This window comes from Microtus oregoni, unplaced genomic scaffold (genome assembly GCF_018167655.1).
Source record: "Microtus oregoni isolate MIOR12 unplaced genomic scaffold, Mior012 000007F_ref0000211, whole genome shotgun sequence".
Lineage (NCBI taxonomy): Eukaryota > Metazoa > Chordata > Mammalia > Rodentia > Cricetidae > Microtus > Microtus oregoni.
The window spans coordinates 21,388,139-21,405,753 of NW_024543066.1; positions in this window are offsets into that span (position 1 = coordinate 21,388,139).

The following is a 17,615-nucleotide window of genomic DNA, read 5'->3' on the forward strand; positions in this document are numbered from 1 at the left end:
TGGGAGGAAGAGGAAGTGAGCAGAGACTCGACAGCTCTCGTCTCAGGAGCAGACGCCTACCTGAGAGAGACGCCATGCCCCGCTCCCGGGATGAAGCTCCGACCCAGGATGGACATAGGCTAGAATCTTCCTGGTAAGCGCACCTTGGGGTGCCATACACAGATGATTAGAAATGGGCTAAATTAATATGTGAGAATTAGCCTAGAAGAGAATGGGCCAAGCAGTGTTTAAATGAATACAGTTTGTGTGTTGTTATTTCGGGCATAAGCTAGCCGAGCAGGCAGCCGGGGTGCTGGGAACGCAGTCCCGCCGCCCTTATTACTACAGAGTACTGTACTTTTTTATTTTATTTTGTGCAAGCTATGTCTTGATGCCTTCAGTTTGTATTCTGGGTGCACATTGCCTCTCTATCTGTGACTCAAGCATGGTACACGGCCATTGTTTCAGACATGGTTTTTCTGAGTACATGTCCAAGTGTGTTGTGATGGAGGGGCTGTGGCTGATGCTCTACCAGTCCTCAGATCCGCTTCCCTAGATGATGTACCACACAGAAACACATTACAGCATCTGAATTTCTCAGAAATAAGTTGTCTTGTCATCTTCTGCTTTGTGTTCCTTAGCTTTCATTCTCCTTGCATCTTTATCTTGACTGGAGCAAGAATTCTGACATTCTGCCTCCTAGCCACAGTCAATGGATATAAAACTGTGCTGGTCATTCACATGCCTTTACCATGCTTCACCATTGGGCCAGCATGATCCACATTTGGCTAACTAGTCTCCTTCCCTGGGGTTTTAAAACGGACAATGAGAAAGAATGGGTGTCCCCCACCATATGGAACTGGAAGAGTGAGACCACAGAAGAGAGGCTGAGTCAATGGAAGGAAGGTATTCCAATAACCTGGGAGAGAATCTCCTTCCCTGTTCTCCTAGAGCTTCTAATGCAAAGCCCTCCTTTTTGCTAAATATTGTCCGAATTGAGTACTTCCTCTTGCCACCAATACTGTTCTAATTATCACAGTGAGGTTAGACAGCATGCTGCCAATAAAAACAAACTACGTGCACAACCAATATGATCTCTGCCAGGTTGTGGGCCTCAAGACCTTTTATAATTCACCCAGGGTGGGTATTTCTGCCTCCCAGCCAAGATAGCACCACCACGTATCTATCATTACTGCAATCATAGCATGTAACTTACAGAACCTTTCGGCATCATATGGTGTTGCAGGAAGCTCTTTCCTTAAGTACTTTAAATGTGGAGATAGGGAGAGAATTTTTGGTGATTGTCAAAGATGTCTTAAAGTAGTCTACATTTCTTTTTTCAAGATTCATCTTTTGTATATGCTCCAAGACAGTCTTCCAAAGCATTTATATTAATTGCCCTCCTACCTGTAAAGTAGGAAAACTCAGCAACCTTTTATGTTCATTTTTATTTTAGACATCTTCTACCTGGCAGTAGATATGTGGATATCACATTATATTTTTAGTTCTCATTTTCCTAATTACAAAGAAGCTTGTGCAGTATTTTGAGATTTTCTTTTTTAAAAAGTTTATGTGTAGGGCTGGAGAGATGGCTCAGTGGTTAAGAGTAGTGCCTGCTCTTCCAAAGGTCCTGAGTTCAATTCCCAGCAACCACAAGGTGGCTCACAACCATCTGTAATGAGGTTTGGTGCCCTCTTCTGGACTGTAGGCATACAAGCAGACAGAATACTGTATACATAATAATAAATAAATATTAAAAAAAAAAGTTTATGGGTAGCCAGGCAGTGGTGGCGCACGCCTTTAAATCAGCACCTGGGAGACAGAGGCAAGTGGATCTCTGTGAGTTTGAGGCCAGCCTGGTCTACAAGAGCTAGTTCCAGGATAGGCTCCAAAGAGCTACACAGAGAAACCCTGTCTTGAAAACAAAACAAAACAAAAAAATGTTTATAGGTATGTGCATACACATACGTGTGTGTGTGTGTGGTTTGTCTGTGTATGTACATGTGCACATGCATGTAGTACCTGCAGAGGCCAGAAGAGGTCATTGGATCCCCTGTAGCTGGAGTTACAGGCAGTGGTTGAGCTGCCTGATGTGGGTTTGGGGTACTGAGCTGAGCTGCCTGATGTGGGTTTGGGGTACTGAGCTCAGATCCTCTGGAAGAGCAACAGGCACTCTTGACCTCTAAGCCACAGGCTGAGGTCATGAGGATTTGTCATTATGAGGACACAGGACATATGGGAGATATGTCCAAACAGCTAAAGCAAACTGGCAGATGGCAGATGGCAGCTGACTCAGTACACAGGGAAAGAAAGGGATGAGCAGAAGCTGAACCTAAGATATGAGCTGCAGCCACAGTAAGCTCCAAATAGGGGAGCGGGGGTTCTAGTAATTGATTTTCTGTTACTATAACAAAATGCCTGGGGCTGGCTAATATACAAAGACAGGCTAAGTAAGTTTACGGCTCTAGGGGCTGAAAGCCTGAGTCTGGGTGGTGTGGATGGTGCCATGACAAGAGTATGTATGAGAGTGGGCACACACGGTGGGTCAGGAAGCCAGGGCCTCACAGGGGATAGGTTTCCTTCCTTCCTTCCTTCCTTCCTTCCTTCCTTCCTTCCTTCTTTTGTTTTATTTTTTGATGCAGTCTTTCTCTGTGTAGCCCTGACTGTCTTGCCTCAGCCTCCCGAATGTTGGGATTAAAGGTGTGCTCTACCTTTGCTCCCTTGCTCCTTTCTTTCAAAACAAACAAACAAACAAACAAAACTGACTCATAGTCAGGCAGTGGTTTCTCACACCTTAAATCTCTGTATTCAATAAGCAGAAGCACACAGATCTTTGTGAGCTCAAGGTCAGCCTGGCCGACAAAGTTTCAGGACAACCCAGGCTACACAGAGAAGCTCTGTCTCAAAAAACAAAACAATAAAATCCTGACTCATACAGAACTAATAGAAGTCTCATTTGAACTTGATTTGACCCAGTGCTGGCCCATGCTTGTAATTACAAATCAGGAGCAGAGGCAAAAAGGAGTGGGGTGGAGGCTAGCCTGGGGTCACAGAAAATTCAAGACCGGCCTGGGCTCCCCAGTGAGTCTCTGTCTTATAAAACCAAGGATCAGGGATATATCCCTATGATAGCTTGCTTGCTTGCTTTCAATGAGCAAAGCCATGGATTTGAACCCCAATACTGAAGGGAAAACCCCTCAGTCCCATCTTAAGATGATGTGCCTTTAATGCCCCCACCTTTCACTAGCTCCCACCCCTTGGAGGTTCCACTACTTAACCATCCTCACATTGGGAACAACATTTACAACACAGGAGCCCTTGGAAGACACACTCATTCAATGAGCTTGGTTCTAGAAGGGGAAGGGATGGCAGCTGGGTCATCCCATCCCCCTGGAGAGAAGATGCTCTGGGCTAGCTGTGTCAAACTCTGCATTCAGACAAAGAGGCAACCAGAAGCTGGGACTTCAGATGCAGAAATAGGGACAGAAGTGGGGCTGGAAGAAAGCCCTGGGAGAGAAAAGAGATTGGGAAAGAGTCCTCCACCCCACCCAAACCCAGACAGGGGGATAGGTGCACAGTTCAAAAGGAAACAAAGAGGGGCCTGGCTGACACAGAACAAGTAGGGGCACAGTTGAACCACATCCTGGGCACAGCAGAGGGCTGCCCAGAAAGGACCAGGAGAATTCCACGCTGTTGGGTGAATGAGGACAATGTCAAATCTAGGAACAGGGTTCTGGGCAAACCTGCCCAGCCAGAAGGGGAAATGTCACTCTCCTACCACCACCCTGCCCCACATCCTGGTGCCCTCTGCGTAAGAGACTTTCAATACTTGCCAACACAGATAGTTAATTTTAGCAATTAGAGTTGCCTATCACATACTGGCTACAAGTTGCCTTTATTAGGCTGAGCACTCATTGATTGCTACAAAGTCTGGTCAGGTCTGAAATGAAGCAGACATAAGACAACAGGAGGGCTGTTTGGGCTCCCTGGGGGCTGCACAGCGTGGTGGGAGAACAGCCCCTATAGGCTGAGAACACACTCTGCCCAAGCCCTTCCTGACCATTCAGACCTTTGGTGATCTTAGTCCTACCTGAAGGATAAGCTTGCAAAGACTCATAAAGCCTGGAACAGTCAGAAAACAGAGGAGAAAAGACGGTGAGAGCTTAACTCATCGCCAGCATTTTTCTGTGGCTGCACCAAGGTTTTCCATTTGCTAACTTCTGCTCGAAGGTCCTTCCCTCTGGTGCCAGCTGCTTCTCTATCAGATAAGGAGTCTAGGAGGTCCCTGTTTCACGTGGCTTCCCTAAGGCAGGCAACCAAACAAACAGGAAAGGTTGCCAAGAAACACGTGTCCCCTGCAAGGTGGTTGCTGTTTGCATAATGCTTTGTCCCCTGAACTCAAACAGGAAGTTTAACCCCCAAGTCTCCCTAGGCTTCATCTTACTCTGGTGTTTAGAGTTGGGGGACTTAATATAGTAAGTTAGGTCACTGGGGCAGAGGCCTCATAACTAAAACTGATGTCTTTTTGAGAGGGCAAGAAACCTTGCAGACAGGGGCATGCGTGTAGTGCTGCCATCGTGCAATACAAAAAGCATTCACCAGGCCCTGCACCACGCTGTCCTTGTCCTACGCAGTTGTGAGCTGAAATAAAGCTCCTTTCTTTGCAAAGTAGTTGGCCTCAGGAATTTCATCATAGTAATAGAAGGTTGATTAATGGAATAGCTGATGTCATATCTATTTTACAGATGTGAAAAACTGGGCTTCTAAGAGTTCTTAATTGCTAGTATATTAATATATATAATATGTAATTAATGTATGTAGCATATAGTATATTAGCATGCTATAATGTTAGCAGACATGACATATGAGTAAGCAGTATACTAATATAAATGGATGCTATAGTGTATTAATATGATATATAATATGTAATGCACATACTAATGAAATATAAGGCATAGATTTATATGCAATTCAGAGATTGGATAGAAAAATCTATGATGCAAATAGTATCTAAGGTCTCAGTACATTGGTTCACATCAAGAGAAATAATTAAGAGGATTTCACAAAGCCTTTTACATGGAACATGACCATCAGATTTATTCCAACTTGCTCTCCCGCTATTTTAAAGGAGAAATTAGCTTTGGAATCAGAATTTTGAGACTGGCCCAATGGCCTGGGCCTATAAACTTAGATGCTTAGAAAATTGAGACAGGATTAGGAGTTCAAAGACATCATAGATAACTGAGTGGTGCTATGCCTTCCAGACACATGAAAGGTCCTAGATTTGATCCAGGGATGGGGGCGGGGCTGTGTGAAATCTCCATTTCCTCCTGCTGTGCAGAGGATGTGGCTTCCCTGGGCCTCCATTCTTAGGAGGTGATAATGAGCCTGAGCCACGCAGCTCCTCCTTCACACAGGTGGGTGCTGGCTTGTCACCAGAGCCCAGCACCTCCTGCTCTCCTGACCTGGGGGCTCAGCGCCCTTTCTGGAGTCTCCACTGTTTTAACAGACAGAAACTCTAGACTGGAGTAACAAACTGTAATAAGGTGCCCATGGCCAGCTGCCAGAGAATCTCCCAAGAAAAGGTTTTTCTTTTTCTTGGTCTGGGGTTGCCCTTGTGTTCTAATTAAACCTGTGTGGGTAACTGCCCAGTCCACATACCTTCACATTCAAGCCAGAAAGCAGTCATATTTTAGATATGAAAAGCAAGCGTTGAGTTGAGCGGTGGTAGTGCATGCCTTTAATCCCAGCCAGCACTCGGGAAACAGTGGCAGGCGGATCTCTGTGAGTTCGAGACCAGCCTGGTCTACAAGAGCTAGTTCTAGGACAGGCACCAAAGCTACAGAGAAATCCTGTCTTGAAAATCCAAAAAACAAAACAAAACAAACAAACAACCCCCCCCCAAAAAAAACAAAAGAAAGAAAGAAAAGCAAATGTTTTAAATTTTAGTAGAACAACTTCAAAATACATCTGAGTCAGATGCAAATGATGACAAAATTTAATAGCACCCCAAAAAGACTGTACTAGTTTTGGGAGAGGTAATTATTTGGAAAAATGTGCTTTCTGCTTTGTGTCTTTCTGTTGCTTGTTTCTTGTCTTATGCATTTAAGGAATGGCCAAGTTCCCACAGTAAGTTGGGTCTCCCTCCTTCCTGCCACAAAGGAAAGTTGTTCTCATAGAGACATGATTGGTGTCTGCACACTTGTCCATCCCTGTCGGCAGCAGGATGAACTGCCAGTCAACAGGGAAAGTTGCCAGTGCAGCTCAGACACTGAGATGGTAACAAGAAACCGACCACTATGAACACCGCACCATTCACGCTGGGACAGGCCATGCCTCTCCTTGGGATTCAAGGGGTTTCTTATCTATCCTCACTTGCCGGGTGTCTGGAGGGACATCCACAGGGGCTGCATTTCTTCTGCGGCTTTCCTTTGACCGTTTTCCTCATGCATGGGCCAATTACTTAATTACGAAGCACTAACGTCAAGTTTCATCAACATTTTCTTCTGGCTATAGCTAGCGTTAGACCTCCAGAGAGGTCGAGGGAGATGGCCCAGTAGGTGAAACACTTGCAGTACACGTGAGGGCCTGAGTTTTGATCTCCCAGGACCCACGCAATGAAGACATAGGGGCAGGTTCATGCCAGCCTAGTGACGGTGCGATGGGAAATAATGACTGGAGGCTCCCTAGAGGCTCACTGGCTCCCTCGTGTAACCTCCTTTAGTGAAGTTCTGGGCCAGTGAGAGAAAAAAGGTGGAGGTGCTTGAGGACACCCCAAGTGCCCTCTGACCGCATGTGCACGCATCCATGTGTGAATGTGTGTACCTGCACACACAAGTGTGCCTATTCACCCACAAGCACACATGTCCCCAGACACCCCCCCCCCACACACACACACACATACACACACGCAGATCAGGGGAGAAAGAAATGAGACAAGAACTGTGCTAAATTGCTGCTCTTAACCTCTGAGCCATCTCTCCAGCCCTTTTTAGCTTTCCTTGCCCTTGGTTTTCTCATCCATGAAACAGGCAAAGTGAAAGTCCAGCCTGTTAGGGTTGCAGACAAGATGAAACCAGCTAACGTGTGTGTTGTTAGTGGGATGTCTGGCAGAGGACAAGGACAGTTACCAGTTTTGTCCTTACCTGCAGCTACAAAAGACAGCAGGTGAGATGGTTTAGTTGGTAAAGGTGATTGTTGCTAAGCCTGAAGTCTTGAATTCTATCCTCAGAATCTACATGGCAGAAGGAGGAAGACAATTCCTACTAATTATCCTTCTACCTACACACACACACACACACACACACACACACACACAGAGGTAATACACAGACACATGCACACATACACAAGCAAACACTCACATACACACATGTGCACACTAAATGTAGAGTTTTAAAAACAGCAGCAATGCCAGGAATGACCAGAAGAACTAAGATGGAAACTGTCTAGTCAGCGATGGGAGATTATGATTATCAACTGGAACATTTTGTTTGTTTCTTTCTTTCTTTGTTTGCTTGTTTGTTTAGAAACAGGGTCTCATACATCCCAGGTTGGTCTCTGGTCTTATATGTAGCTGAGGAGGACTTCTAAACGTTGGACCTTCCTGCATTTACCTCTGTGGTGCTGGGATTACAGACCTGGGCCACCCTTCCACCTTGCCAGCTCATACAGTGGGTGGGAGGAGACAGAAGGAGATGCCTCCTAGGACCTTACTGCTTCACAAATGGCCATGTGGCTATTAGCTGACGTTGCTCCCCTGAACTAGCTCCTGTGGGTAAGAGTGGATAAGCTCCATTTTTCTCAACCTATCTCCTCATCTTTCTTTTGAATTGTTTGATTAGCTCTATCATCATCATCACCATCATTATTATTAGTTTTGTTTTCACTATGCTGAGGCTTGTACCAGAGGGATTGCAGATATCAAGCAAGCCCTCCGTCACCTATCTCTGTTCCTGCTCCTTAAGGTCTAACGCTCATTTCTCAGCAGCGATGATGTGTCTCTTAACAGTCTGGTCATAGGGCCTGCTGACGTCATCTTCTCCTGAATGCCTTCATGTAGTGGCTGCTTTCATCTGGAATGCAGCCCGCAGCCTGACCCTGGGCTTGACATCTCGATGCTTCCCCTTTGCCTTCTCCTCTTATCTGGCCCCTCCGCAGCCTCAGTGAGGACCCATGGACTCCTGCTCAGAGGACCCACACTCCCCTCCTCTCCTTCCACTTATTGTACCAGCTGTCTCCAGGGGAATCTTCTGAGGCATAGCTCCAAGCAGGTCATTCTCAAAAGAGCTCAGTGGCTTCTTGTTATCTATATAATACAGTTCAGATTCCTGAGTTAGTGCTGACAGTTCCCCACTCTAGGAAGCAGACAAGCAAGCCCAAATGCCCAGCCCCCAGGCCCAACCCTGCTCTGTCTCTTGTCATGCTTCTGCTCCTTCCCTGTCTCTCAGGCAGAAGGCAGAGCAGTATTAGCTGCGTGTACAAGCACAAGGAAGCCGCTCCGTAAATATTTGTTGAACAGGAAGGAATACTCTATATAATCAAAGAGTAATGGTGTGTCCATGAGGGCAGTTTCTAAATATTTGTTCTCAGCAGAGGCCAAGACAAGGGCTTCTCCTGCTGGGTCTGGAAGATGAAGGGGCCACAGGCCTTTGCTCTTAGAGAGAGGAGGCCTTATTTTGCCATATGTTTTAGACAGCACTTTCCCCAAGGTGTAACGGTGTTGGTTGTTTTGTTTTGTTGAGATAGGGAGCTCTCTCTGGGCTGGAGTTTACTTTGTACCCTAGGCTCACGAGCTGGCTTTCAAGCATTGGGATCTGTCTGTTTCTGTCTTCCCATTCCTGGAATTAGAATTTTTGCTACCTTGTGCCTTTTTCTTGCACTCTTTCCTCGTGTGTGTGTGTGTGTGTGTGTGTGTGTGTGTGATGTGTACAAATTCATGTGAGTATCACAGCAAGACAGCCTCAAGTATCAGTCCTTGCCTTCCACCTTGAGACAGGACCTGTTGTTCCTTGCTGCAGATGCCAGGCTAGCTCCTCTGTGAGCCCTGGAGATTCTCCTGTCTCCACCTTGCTGGGATTAGGGTTATAGGTATGTGCTACGGTGTCTGACTTTTATCTGAGTTCTGAGGATTTGAACTCAGGTCTCCACACTTGCATGGCAAGCATTTTATGCACTGAACTGTCTCCCAAGCCTGGTGTAATGAAACAACACATAAAAACCATTAGGTGATTGATTTTTCTAATGAGAACATGGTTCTCATCTGAGGAAAATTCTTTGGGGGCACTTTTCCAATATAACTCCAATTTATCTTTTTCTATTAGCATTGAGTAATTTTCTATTTTCTCTTTATAAGGCTATGGTATCAAATCCTCATTCTTCTAAAAGTTTCAGAGTCCAGTTCTTCAATACTTTCTGAACAGCAGCCTTGGCAGCATCCTTATGTCGAATGAGCTAGAATTCGGGTTAGCAAGTTGTAAACGTGATAAAAACAAAAAACCCCAAACCACGATCATGTCTGTGGTGCTGGTGAATGATGAAATGAAAGAGGACTTATCATGGGAACTGATCACGCTGTGTTTAGGTTTTCAGTAAGATGCCTGGAACAGAAATAGCATGACGACGATGATGAGAACTAGGTCATTCTGGTCCTCTATGTGACAAGATTGTCGATTCCGCGCTGATAAATCTCACACTGTTAGGCGGATGGACTGAAGGCCAACTGGCTGCCTTAAGATCTTTGCATACTTAATCGCTTCTGTTCCTTGCCACCATGGTCAATTGTCTTAAATTTGCTATTTAGAATGAAATAACATCTCACTAAGTGTGGTGGCATGCACCTTTAACCCATGCACTCAGGAGTCTGAGGCAGGAGGAGTACGAGTTCTAGGCCAGTCTGGACTACATAGTGAGATATAGTAGTCTGAGAATCTTGTAAGCCGACAGTTCTAGGATGTTTTGTTTACATGTGAATGCATCCATGTGACATTGTAAGAACTAGCAGGCTTACACACACACACACGCACACACACATGCACGCATGCACATGCACGCACGCACATGCACACACGCACACAGAGTCAAGTACTTCTGTGAGAATGGGCACCTTCCTCAGTTCTCAGTCCCTCTATGTTCCCCTTCATAGACTCTCAGGATAAATGTTGAGCCCAGGCTGACCTGCAGCCTCAGGGACTATTTCAAATCCTCCTCCAGGCCTAGCCTGTGGCAGTGGACACTCCTGGTGCTTCACAGCAACAGGTCCCGGAGCAGCCACAGCTCCTTCCTATGTGTTGACCATTCTGTCTCTTCTGCTTCTCCCCCTCTGCCAACCTTTTCCCTCTACTTTCCTCTCTGCCTTTAGCTTCTGTGTGGCTCACACCTTACTTCTACCCACTCTAGCCTCTGTGATCCTGTTCCTGTTCTGACAGTGAAGGAGCCTGCACGTCTCACTTCAGAGGCCTCCAGAGGTGAATTTGATGAGTTCTGTTGACCTTAGCCCTTGAAAATCAATCCCACTGGGGAGGGGGCTGAGTGCTAAGCCCCCGTGGATTGTGTGTCTGCCTGTCTTTGTGACAGAGAAACCAGGGTTACAAAAAGAATTCTGATCCTCTCTCTTTCTCTCTGGATAGCTATAGTTTGATTAATTCCCAGGAAAATGACACTTAATAAATTTGCATGTTCTGTGTGGAAAAAAAAACCCTCAGATAGCAAAGGCGCATAGAGGGAAACTAGGGAACATAATGTTCTTTGTGAAGAGAGTATGGAGCAACAGTTCGGTTGATGAAAGACAAAGACTCAGAAATCAAGATGGACTGGCTGGAAGACGGCCCAAGGTTAGAAACCAGCCTGAGGCCCCATGGCGAAGGAACGGGAATACCACTGATGCAAGGCATGGGTCCCCATCACTAGGTGAGCGCCTCTTCTACAGAACTGCTCTTCTGCTTTGTAACTTGGGAGGGGCCGACTGCTCAGCTTCAGGAGAGCCGAGTGTCACCTCTCCATTCAGTCCCTTTGAAGAACCAGGGCAGCTCGTGCACACAAGATGTATCCCCTGAGCATTTGTTAATTATGCAAAAAGCTCACGGCCCCAACAGCTTTCAAAGAATTTGATAAGAACTATGTTCCAGTGTGCTCTGTGAAGATTATCTTAGAAGATTTATTGATGCATACCTGGACCAAACTTCTATTTTTTTGATGTCTGAAGCTATTTCTGCTTTCCCACACCCCTTTGTAATTGTGAACTGGAACAAATCCATCATACGATGCATAATTCTCAAAGCTTCCTTTTGTAGAGACACCTTCATTTCCCCACAGTTCACTACCGAAGCGACGCGACAAATTTTTTTCTTTTGAAGACATGGACATTAGAACATTTGGTCAGGTAAAGAAAGACAAGCCTTTGTTCTCTTTTATCTGATCTTATGTTTTGTGATAGTAACTGTAGACCGCTGTCAGATTAGGAGAAGAAAATCAAAATAATGAGCAAATTTACTGAGCGTCTTTAGGAAAGATACATATTTGGACATATGTTGGTTTTGGTCAAAATAAGGCCCTATTTTTTTTCATTCAGATAAAATCATTATAGCAGTTTTCTAGCTGGTATTAATGACAGACTTCCTTTATCCACTTTATTCCTCATACATATATACATACATACATATGTGTATATATAGGTATTTGTTCTTTATATATTATATTCGCCTTTGAGTATTTTTTGTTATAGTCCTTTCAGTCTATTCAGAGATCTTCAGGACTCTCCACTCATTTAGGGCTGCCTTGCAAACTCCCTTGCTTGGCATCCATGCTTTCCATGATGCCTCTGTTCACAACCTCTGCTGAGTCAGGGCCAGCCTGGTCAGGTGCTAGGAGCACCGAGGGATGTGCTAATCCCTTTGTGACCAAGCACGTGGGACCTCTTCCCCTTTCCAAATCTGACTCCAGTTCTTCAAGTTCAGATCGAGTCTTTCCTGTCCCACGTGGTCCTCTTTAATTCGGTCTTCAGCCACCTGCAAAGCTCCGCGTGTTAGAAGGTAGGCAGTGCAGAATGAGGCGATGCCTGCCCTCAGGAGGCAGCAGCGGAAAGACCCAGGCAGCAGGCTGGCATCTCAGTGTGCTGCACTGCCTCCTCATCTCCACTCTAGAAAACCTAGAGAAAACGTTGCTCCCGGGCATCATGGCAGCTGAGCTGCTTGTAGTTGGAGTGTTCGGAAGGGGCCAGGGTTCCTTCAACCCATTCAAAGAGAAAGAAAGCTCTCTCCTGTTTGTACCTTCTTCAATCTCCGGGTAGCACCCATCCCCAGCTTGGAAACTCAGGATGTGAAAGGTTTCATTTGGTGGTGGACACCTCTCCCAAGGTTGGATGAGGGAAGTGGCATCAAGTTGGACCTTAAAAACTGTTAACTAGCCAATGAGGGTGGCGGAATAGGGACCGAGAATGAGTGGACCAGGGACATGGTGCCCCTGTGTGGAAGTGAGGGCCTGGCTCTGCCGAGGGACCCATATAGAATGAGGTTCTAGTGAGGCATGAAGGAGACTGGCGGGGGTGGAGGGAGGCTAGGGTTCCTGCAACCACACCAAGTACTCCTGGAGGGCCCAGATCTCAGCTTACATTTTACTCATAGGACAAGAGTTTGATACAGAAGTCCTTCTAGAGATTTGGTTGTGATGGCTGTCCTGAAAGAGGTAAGACACCTCTTTTAGGAGCAATGGGAATGATAGAGGCATCTTTTAAATCCCATGAGTCCTGCTGAGCTGGAAGATAGAGAAGTAGGCAAGTCTCTAGTCCCTCAGTTTCCAGGACGGACTTTTGCTTTAGCTGGAAAGAATGCCTGCCATGGTTTTTGTAAACCTGGTACTGGGCTGGTTATTCATCGAGTCTTACAAGTTCCCTTCCTAACATGATGCTGGAGTCATGCGTTGTGGGGGTTGGCTGGCAACATTTCCTGGCCTCTATAACCAGCTGGCTTTTCCGGTTAAGACCTACAAGAAGTCGTGGTGGGAGATCAGAGGGCAGAGGAAAGAGAGATGCTTCCTGCTCCTGCCTCCGTCTGCAGGTTTGGAGGTTGCTGGCACTTGCTAGCAGCAGCTGCAAGAACAGCAAGGGTTGGGCAATTCCTGTCTCCAGCTGTCCAGTTGGTTCAGGCTTTCCGAATCGACCCCAGCAGTTCTCTAGGCATACCTAGCAGATGCCAGCCCAGGAGCCTCGACATCCACCCTGCTTCCTCTTTGCTTCTCAGTCCTTTCTTTCAGCATTGTTTTTCCTGCGTCATCAGCAGCACGGCAAGCGGAGCCCTTGGTGTGTTCCTTGTGTACAAAATGCCTCAAATAGACTGCGATCTGGTGGCACGCACCTGTAAGCCCAGCACTCCGGATTCCTCCTCCTCCTCTTTCCTGCCCTGCTTTCTCTCCTTTTCCCTCCCCCTGCTTATTTTCTCCTTTCACCCCCTTTCACATTTCCCCCTTCTTTCCTGTCCCTCTGTTTCTCTTCTTTCTTTCTCCCCTCTCTCTCCTCCCCTCCCTTTCCCTGCTCTTCTTCCTCTTCCTGGCTAGATTATGATGGATACACTTACTGGAGGATGTTCAGGCAATGAATGAAAACTTAGCAGAGATCCAGGAGCCCAGATCCTCATTTATCCACTACCGATAGCCACAGTCCTGTTTGTATTATGTGGATAAGGGTTTTGATCTTGTTTGAAATGTATTGACAGTAGAAGGGATGAATTACTCAAATTGGTTTTATGCATGGGCAGATTTCAGATGCATGACAAGCTCAGAAAGAAACAAAAAGAAAGGAATAGGGGGTAGGGGATATTCCAACATCCCTATAATTCTCTCATGTTCAAGTTCCATCCACCATGCCTTCTGAATACACATTGAGTATCATAAAAACAAGTGACTCAGCCTTAATGAGGTGACTAAGTCACTTAGAGAGGAACAGTCCCTCCGAGCCTCTGAAACCATCTTGGCAACAGAGTCTTTGGCTGCCACAAAGCATCAGCTGTATGGGAAGCATCCTGCTCCCAGCAAGATAGTTGGATTCACTTTTTAGAGGTTTCTTGACAATGGTTTCACAGCGTCTTGTACACATTATGAAATACCTCTGGTGGCAGCCCTTAAGTGTGGCATGATCTTCTAATGCCATTGTCAGGGAGCCACGCAGTCTGGCTGTTGTCTGAACCACATGCCTCAGTAATGGGAACTGGAGTGGGAATAGGAAGTGTCTTTGAAAGGGATCATTGGTGAGCAATGTGGGCAGGGGGGAGTACAAATTAAAAGCAAGAATAACTTAGCTTTCTGCGGTCTCTCATTTGGAGGGTCCTTAATGCGCACTTCACTAAATGTTGTCCTGGTTAGTTTTCGTGTCAACTTGACACAAGTTAGAGTTATCTGGAGAGAGGAGAATCCACTGGGAAAATGGTCTGTAAGACTGGCCTATGGGGAAGCCTGATTAAAGATTGACATGAGAGGGTCCAGCCCACAGTGAGTGGTGCCACCTCTCGACAGGAGGTCCCGGATGGTATAAGAAAGCTGAACAAGCCATATGGAGCAAGCCAGTAAGCAGCACTCCTCCATGGCTTCTGCTCCTGCTTTGTGTTCTTGCCCCAACTTCCTGTGAAGCCAAAGCAAACCCTTTCTCCAAGGTTGCTTCTGGTCATGGTGTTTTACCACAGCAGTAGAAACCCTGATTGACACAAATATGGTGGTTGGTCTCATTTATATTCTATTCCAATTTCTTGGTCTTGTATGTCCTGTCTGATTATATTATGTAAGTCTGTGGACTTTAACCTAAAATATTCTATGGCCTGGGATGGTGGTACCTACCTTTAAACACAGCGTGTGGGTGGCAGAGGCAGACACATCTCTGGTAACTCAAGGCCAGTCTGGTCTGTGTAGAAAGTTCCAGACCAGCTAGGGCAACACTGTGAATTAGTCTCTCTCTTTCCGTTTCTCTGTCTCATGTTTCACAAATAACATTAATGGTCCCCCACTTCAGTATGGGGTTTGAACCTGGGTCCTCTTCCATTCTAGGCAAGTATACTGGACTGATGAGTTACATGCCCAGCCCTTTATTTTACTGTTTGTTTTGAAACAGGGTCTTGCTAAATTTCTCAGGCTAGTCTTGAACTCACTCTGCAGCCCAGACGGGTCTTGAACTTGTACTCCTTCTGCTTCAACTTCTTCGGTGCCTAGGATTACAAGTCTGCACCATTTAGTCCAGCTGGGTTACTAGACTCTCATGTCCCAGGTGATCCCAGGTCCACTAGATTATGGTTTCCTAAAATTTTCCACTTTAGAATTCCTATCACCTGAGAAATTTTTATATGACACTGTGTATATAGGTATATGAAATACACATATAAGCCAAACATTTATTGACAATAAGTTGTAAAAAAAATTATTTTAAAACAAGTCTTTGCTATACATTTATTCGCAACATTAATTAAAGACAAAAGCAAATTTGCATATTAATGAGATGAATGTGTTTGTTTATTTTCACGTAAAGAATTAAGTCTTGGCTGAATATTTGATGCTGCAGGATATGGAACATCTTCAGTGCTTTTCACAGTTGATTGATATTTTGATTTTATAATCAGTAATGTTGAGAACACTGGTTTGCATAAACACATAGTACAAGATGGCATAAGGAAGCTTAGGGCCATCTCAGAAATTGTTGGAAATTCTTTCCTAATCCCCAGCCAAAATATCATTTAATGATTTTTTTTTTCAATGAAATTCAAGTCATCAACTTAAGCAGCAATTTTTTGCTGTTTTGAGACAGCAGGGCTAACTTGGTACTCACTGTGCAGACCAGGCCGGTCTCAAACTCAAAACTCAAAGATATCTGCCTGCTTCAGCCTCTGCCTCCTGAGTGTTGGGTTTAAAGGCCACCGTGACAGGCTCAGGTAGCAAGTTTTATTTATTTATTTATTTTGATTTTTTTCGAGACAGGGTTTCTCCGTAGCTTTTGGTTCCTGTCCTGGACCTAGCTCTTGTAGACCAAGCTGGCCTCGAACTTACAGAGATCCGCCTGCCTCTGCCTCCCAAGTGCTGGGATTAAAGGCGTGCATCACCACCGCCCGGCAGGTAGCAAGTTTTAAAATCAAACACTTGAACACAATATAAACCAAAGACATACTAATGTAATGTTTGCAAGCCGAGGAACAGCAGTAGGGAAATATTAAATGCTGTTGTTTTCCATAATTAAAGCATCATGTTTCTATAAGAGCAGACAACTTTGTACGTTGTACCCTGCAAGCCGAGCATACAGTAGACTCAAGTCTGAACTGAGGTGTTGCGGGCATTGTGTGAGTGATAGTGGGCACAGGTGATGTGTGCTCAGAACCAAGGCTGCAGTGAACCCCATGTGTAAAAGGGGCAGGTGCTGTCACAAACACTTCAGGTTCCCTGCATGCTTGATTTTGAATTCATGTTTGGTCTTCATGTGTGCAAAAGCCCCTTGCTATTACCAGAGTGTCACGGTCCCAATATTCAGTTACATGACCCCATAGAGAGCTGTAGCTCATGGAAGGAGGGTGCCAATTGTAGAGAAAAGCAGTATCCTCGCTGTCTCCCCATTAAAACAAGGCATCCCCTACGTATAGCATTTGAGAAAGCTATGGAGACTCTCCAGATGTGACTCCTTTTTGAAGTCCATATACTGAGCACGGACCCAACTCCGGACGCCAGGATTCCGTGTATAACCACGTGTAAACTGCACTGGTCTGATTGCTAACACAGAGAGGGATGGGATGGGAAAAAAAAACAAAAACAAAAACAAAACAGCCTGGCAATATTGCGCTTGATTTCTTGGAAACTGATTAGCGCATGAAAGACCTTCTGCCAAACACTCACCATCAAAGAGATAAAAGAAAAAGATTCGCTTCCTGTGTGTAGTCTGCTTTTAGCTTGAATGTCACTTCCAGGAAGCCTTCCCTGCCCCGAGAATCTGATTAATGGCCTCCTGCTATCGCTGCCCAGCTCCTGAGCTTTGCCCAGAGTTTAATTACTTATCCAAGTCTCTCGCTAGTCTGTGAGACTCTGTGGGGAGGCACCAGCTGTCTCTGTAATCATAGGCCCTTGTGTGTGGGGGAGCGGGGGACAGGCGGATGACTCTGGGAGAGTGAACATTTTTGTAAAGAACAGCCATGGCTCAGCAGCTTTGTCAGGGACAGACTACGGCAGCAGCAACTCTCAACCTGTGGGTCGGGACCCCCTTTCCATAGGGGTCGCCTAACAGCAAGTTGTGAAGTAGCAACGAAAATAATTTTATGGTTGGGGGGTCCCTACATCATGAGGGACTGTATTAAAGGGTCACAGCACTAGGAACGTTGAGAACCCTTGGATTATAGAATGTTGAAGTTATAGGCTGAATTTCTTGGCTCCAATTTTACTGATAGTGTGAAGGCAAAAGGAGAAACCACGGAACTAGAAAAGTTATGAAAAAGCAGCGAGAGAGAGGGACAGTCACTATGAAGAGATTAGAAGAAAAAACAAGCCAGAAATTGATCAGACTCAGGATCAGACTTTGATTGTTAATTCCACAGGTCGTGGTGGGGGTTCTTCTGTTGTGACTGATTTGTTTTGTTGAGACAGAGTCTCCTGTAGGTCAAGCTGGTCTCAAACTTGCTGTGTAACCG